We start from the raw sequence: 6909 nt of genomic DNA on the forward strand, positions 1-6909 counted from the left end.
AAAGTGTCGGTTAAAGTTTGCCACAAGCCACCTGGGAGACACACCAAACATGTGGAAGAAGGTGCTCTGGTCAGATGAAACCAAAATTGAACTTTTTGCCAACAATACAAAACGTTATGTTTGGCGTAAAAGCAACACAGCTCATCAGCCTGAACACACCATCCCCACTGTCAAACATGGTGGTGGCAGCATCATGGTTTGGGCCTGCTTTTCTTCAGCAGGGACAGGGAAGATGGTTAAAATTGATGGGAAGATGGATGGAGCCAAATACAGGACCATTCTGGAAGAAAACCTGATGGAGTCTGCAAAAGACCTGAGACTGGGACGGAGATTTGTCTTCCAACAAGACAATGATCCAAAACATAAAGCAAAATCTACAATGGAATGGTTCAAAAATAAACATATTCAGGTGTTAGAATGGCCAAGTCAAAGTCCAGACCTGAATCCAATCGAGAATCTGTGGAAAGAACTGAAAACTGCTGTTCACAAATGCTCTCCATCCAACCTCACTGAGCTCGAGCTGTTTTGCAAGGAGGAATGGGAAAAAAATTCAGTCTCTCGATGTGCAAAACTGATAGAGACATACCCCAAGCGACTTACAGCTGTAATCGCAGCAAAAGGTGGCGCTACAAAGTATTAACTTAAGGGGGCTGAATAATTTTACACGCCCAATTTTTCAGTTTTTGATTTGTTAAAAAAGTTTGAAATATCCAATAAATGTTGTTCCACTTCATGATTGTGTCCCACTTGTTGTTGATTCTTCACAAAAAAATACAGTTTTATATCTTTATGTTTGAAGCCTGAAATGTGGCAAAAGGTCGCAAAGTTCAAGGGGGCCGAATACTTTCGCAAGGCACTGTACTAGATGAGTTATAGTGAGCGCTGTGTTGAAGCCACCTTGCCTCCATCTTGGCACTCCCTCACCTTTGTAAAAAATATTTACATTAGTTTTTGCCACATTTCTTTTATTACAGACACCTTATTCCATACTTCTAAATGATACTATGTGAGCTAAAAATATAAATACACTACCTTGCCAACAGTAAGTGGACACCTCTTCAAATTAGTTGATTCAGATTTTTCAGCCACACATGTTACTGACAGGTGTATAAAATTGAGCACACAGCCATGCAATCTCCATAGACAAACAGTGGCAGTAGAATGGACCGTGCTGAAGAGCTCAGTTACTTTCAACGTGGCAACGTCATAGGTACCTTTCCAACAAGTCAGTTCGTCACATTTCTGCCCTGATCCAGCTGCCCCGGTCAACTGTAACTGCTGTTATTGTGAAGTGGAAACGTCTAGGAGCAACAACAGTTCAGCTGCAAAGTGATAGGCCACTCAAGCCAACAGAAGGGGACTGCCGAGTGCTGAAGCATGTAGCACGTAAAAACTTCTGTCCTCGAATGCAACACTCACTACCGAGTTCCAAACGGCCTCTGGAAGCAACATCAGCGCAATAACTGTTTGTCGGGAGTTCATGAAATGGGTTTCCATGGCCGAACAGCCGCACACAAGCCTAAGATTACCATACGTAATGCCAAGCGTTGTCTGAAGTGGTGTAGTGGAAACGCGTTCTCTGGAGCGATGAATCACGCTTCACCATCTGTCAGTCCGACAGACGAATCTGGGTTTGGCGAATACCAGGAGAACGCTACCTGCCTGAATGCATAGTGCCAACTGTAAAGTTTGGTGCAGGAGGAATAATGGTCTGCGGCTGTTTTTCATAGTTCGGCTACGCCCCTAAATTCCAGTGAAGTGAAATCTTAACGCTACAGCATACACTGACATTCTAGATGATTTTGAGCTTCCAACTTTGTGGCACACAGAAATGGTTTGTTGAGATTGGTGTGGAAGAACTTGACTGGCCTGCACAGAGCCCTGACCTCAACCCCATTGAACATCTTTGGGCTGAATTGCAACGCCGATTTTGAGCCAGGCCTAATCACCCAACATCGGTGCCCGACCTTGCTAATGCTCTTGTGGCTGAATGGAAGCAAGTACCCGTAGCAATGTTCCAACATCTAGTGGAAAGCTTTTCCAAGAAGAGTGGAGGCTGTTATAACAGCCATGTGGGGACCAACTCCATTTTAATGCCCATGATTTTAGAATAAGATGTTCAACAAGCAGGTGTCCACATACTTTTGATAATGTCGTGTATATATAAAAACATTTTCCTTGAAGTTGCATTTTTTGAAATTTCTAATGTTACTGTCTCCATTACAACAACAAAAACTAAATACGTGTAATTTTGTCCTTGAAACAATGAATGTAAATGCTGTACAAATTAATTAATTCCTATGGAGAACTGCTCCTACTGGGGAGTGCCAATATGGCCAACCGGTGGCGTCAAAGTCTTTCAATGGCCAATACATAGCATCATCAATCCAGGGTTTACACCTCGAGGTCGGGGCCCCGGGCACATGCCCGGTGTGCCAGTTTGGTCAACCCCCGGAAACTGTGGGTTGACACAATTGACAGACAGAGAGACAGACAGACTTACAGAAATACCTTTTTTACATTCCAATCATAAGTATTAAAATAATGTACATTATCAATTAAATATCTATTGTGATACATCATTCTACAAATACATTGTAGTCAGTAATAATATATGTATTTGATATTCACAGTGGTACCATGTACAAATACTCTATATTTGGTAGGGTTTGGAAGTCATAAACCTTACTCAATTGTTATGGATCCAGCCAGGCTTTGCCAAAATAAAACGGTCATGGATCCAACCTCATGGATCCAGTTCCAGCACTGCTCTTACTGCATGTATAAATATTTAGAAGATTGCTATGGAGAAACCAATCCAACGGGGGACTTCCAGACATGTCATAGAGTAGGATGGAATCTCTGACTGTTTACAAGGGAACTTCTCTCTCTCTCCCTCTCTCAATTAAACCCTTGACATGTAAAGTGTTTAACACATACACTGAGTGTTTAGATGCACTATTGTAAAGTGGCTGTTCCACTGGATGTCATAAGGTGAATGCACCAATTTGTAAGTCGCTCTGGATAAGAGCGTCTGCTAAATGACTTAAATGTAAATGTACAAAACATTAGGAACACCTTCCTAATATTGAGTTGCACCCTCTTCTGCCATCAGAACAGTCTCAATTCTTTGGGGCATGGACTACAAGGTGTCGAAAACACGCCACAGGATATCAAGTAGGCTGGATGTCCTTTGGGTGGTGGACCATTCTTGATACACACGGGAAACTGCTGATAGTGAAAAACCCAGCAGCGTTGCAGTTCTTGACACACTCAAACCGGTGCGACAGGCACCTACTACCATACCCCGTTCAAAGGCAGTTGTTACGAATCCCTTTTGGCCCGACAGTCTAGGGGGGGATGGTAATGAGACCCGTAACATAACTCATGCAAATTATTATTGTGACAAAGTAAAAGTGTGCACGAAATAACCACAACAACAGAAATCTACCGTCAAACTCTAGGTTTATTTATAAACACACGGTAATGGGGGGAGCAGGAAAAGGGGCTGAGCTGGACCCAAGGAAAGAAACAATAAGCATCCAAAACACCCCTAAGCTAGACTAGCCTACTTTAACAACAGCTAACTAACTAACCAAAAATACAGTGGGTGGTCCGCCCAGTTCTAACTAGTGTATTTAACAAAGTTTACCTACGGGTAGTGTATGCCCATGGGCGACTTGTCTTGGTTTCCCCTTTTCCCACCAGCAAACAAACAAACACCATAACCCAAAAACAATACTCACAGGTGATGACAAAGTGCTATGGAGGTGCTTTAAACAAAAGACAGGTTAAGACACAAAGCGAGAGTGAAACACAGAGACCTACAGACATGGCATTTACAGACATGGCATTTACAGACATGGCATTTACAGACATGGCATTTACAGACATGGCATTTACAGACATGGCATTTACAGAGAGATTGAGCGAGAGATTGAGCTAGAGATTGAGCTAGAGATTGCTCCAGAGCAAACAAATGATGGGGTTTTTAAACCATGGGGAAGGAACTGTGATAGGGTAGGAAATAGGAGGAGGTGTGTCTTCTGATTGATGATTGATTGTTGACTGATTGGGGAGTGATGGTTTTCACCTGTGAGGGGAGAAGGAGAGAAAAGAAACACACACAGGATACACACACACACAGGATAACTGTATCCGTAACAGCAGTTAAATATTTTATCTTGCCTGTTCATCCTCTGAATGGCACACATACACAATCTTTCACTGTTGGAGCTAAGAACACAAGCATTTCGCTACACCTGCAATAACATCTGCTAAATACAGTGGGGCAAAAAAGTATTTAGTCAGCCACCAATTGTGCAAGTTCTCCCACTTAAAAGATTAGAGAGGCCTGTAATTTTCATCATAGGTGCACTTCAACTATGACAGACAAAATGAGGGAAAAAAATCCAGAAAATCACATTGTAAGATTTTTTATGAATTTATTTGCAAATTATAAAGTATTTACTTTGATTCTGGAGTCTGACAAAATGTTTCCATAATAACAACATGGTTTCATAGCCCTGCATTACAAACCAACATCTGTATAATCTCCATGATAACTTTGTTTTTTTCCTCTACAATGACTCACTCTGGCTTGTAACTAGGACACACCATTGACATAATGAGGAAGAAGTACCCAACTGTCATACTTGAGTAAAAGTATAGATATCTTAATAGAAAGTTACTCAAGTGAAAGTGAGTCACCCAGTAAAATACAACCTGAGTAAAAGTCTAAATGTATTTGGTTCTAAATATACCTAAGTATCAAAAGTAAATGTAATCCCTAAAATATACTCAACTATTAAACGTAAAAGTATAAATCCTTTCAAATTCCTTATATTAAGCAAAACAGATGGCACCATTTTCTTGTTTTTAAAATGTACTAATAGCCAGGGATACACTCCAACATCATTTACAGACGATGCATTTGTATTTAGTGAGTCTGACAGATCAGAGGCAGTAGGGATGATGACAATGTGTTCTCTTGATAAGTGCGTCAGTTGGACCATTTTCCTATCCTGCTAAGCATTCATCATGTAATGAGTACTTTTGGGTAGCAGGGAAAATGTATGGATTAAAAAGTATATAATTGTCTTTAGGAATGTAGTGAACTAAAAGTAAAAGTGGTCAAAAATATAAATAGTAAAGTCAAGTACAGATACCCAAAAAACTACTTAAGAAGTACTTGAAAGTATTTTTACTTAAGTACTTTACAGCACTGGAGAGAATAGTCCCAGTCGGTATTCACATAATACTAAGGAATTCCCTTAACCATGCCAACAAATTGGAGAAACCAACATTCCTTCATAGTCCCAGTCGGTATTCACATAATACTAAGGAATTCCCCTTAACCATGCCAACAAATTGGAGAAACCAACATTCCTTCCAATTGACCCACATTGTAAAAAAGCAACTTCGTTGTCGAAAATAATTTTAAAAATCCAGAAAAGCTGCTGTGTTGTTCAATGTACATGTAACCAGGTCAAATATTCTCACCTACAGTTCACAATGCTAGAAGAGTCCTGTACTGTGGCTTCAAGCTATTGTGCGTGGGAGAGTGGGACATGTGGGGTCCTAGTGTCCAAGTAGGCTTCATGTAGCTGTTGGTGGAAATCATTTAATCACAGGTAAGACAACATTTAACGTCTTTACACTGAACAAAAAATATAAATGCAGCATGTAAAGTGTTTCATAAGCTGAAATAAAAGATCCCAGAAATGTTCCATATGCACAAAAACCTTATTTCTATCAAATTTTGTGAACAAATTTGTTTACATCTCTGTTAATGAGCATTTCTCATTTGCCAAGATAATCCATCCACCTGACAGGTGTGGCATATCAAGAAGCTGATTAAACAGCATCATCTATCGCTCTCTTTTTTCTTACCATCAACACACGCAGTACAAGACTAGAGACTCGGTTTGTTTTACTTTAACAACAAACTACTATGGTAAAAGTTTACAATAGTTTTCCTATTCATATCTGGATCCTGGGACACAGTTATCATTAACCCTGGAACCACTGATATATGTCCCGCGATCCTTGCTCAAAACCTGACCCAAATTACGACATTACCAACCAGAACGTTCCGGTATCATCATCAACTTGGGTCGATCACATTTTTACTAACATGGCTGAACATTGTTCTAAAGCTGTATCAGTGGCACGAGGTTGCAGTGATTATAACTTGGTTGCACTCACTAGGAAAACTAAAATACCAAAGGCTGGCCCGTAGGTAATCTACCAAAGGTCCTACAGAGGGTTTAATCAGGACTCACTCACTAGGAAAACTAAAATATCAAAGGCTGGCCCGTAGGTAATCTACCAAAGGTCCTACAGAGGGTTCAATCAGGACTCACTCACTAGGAAAACTAAAATACCAAAGGCTGGCCCGAAGGTAATCTACCAAAGGTCCTACAGAGGGTTCAATCGTGGATGAGATTAAGAATGTGCAATGTTTAGAAGTGTGTAGTAAGGATGATCCTGAAATGTCACTAAGTTTGTTTAAGAAATGATTTATGAGTATAGCTGATAAGCATGCCCCTTTAAGAAATGATTTATGAGTATAGCTGATAAGCATGCCCCTTTAAGAAAATGCACTGTGAGGTCAAACGGTGCCACATGGATTGATGATGAGCTGAGAAAGTCTATGATTCAACGTTTTGATGCCAAAGAAATAGTAGATAAATTGTGACCAAGCTAAACAAAGGAAAGAACGAGGGATTCTATCAGCACAACATTGATGAAGTAAAGGGTGATGGGAAAAAACTGTGGAGAATTTTGAACACTATTATGGGTAGGAATTTGAACATGTCCCCCTCTTGTTGAATCAGAGGGTATTTTTATTACAAAAACACATGACATCACAAACAAATGAATATTTTACAGGCAAAGTAGACAAGT

Source organism: Oncorhynchus nerka, linkage group LG26, assembly GCF_034236695.1.
Source record: "Oncorhynchus nerka isolate Pitt River linkage group LG26, Oner_Uvic_2.0, whole genome shotgun sequence".
NCBI classification, from domain to species: domain Eukaryota; kingdom Metazoa; phylum Chordata; class Actinopteri; order Salmoniformes; family Salmonidae; genus Oncorhynchus; species Oncorhynchus nerka.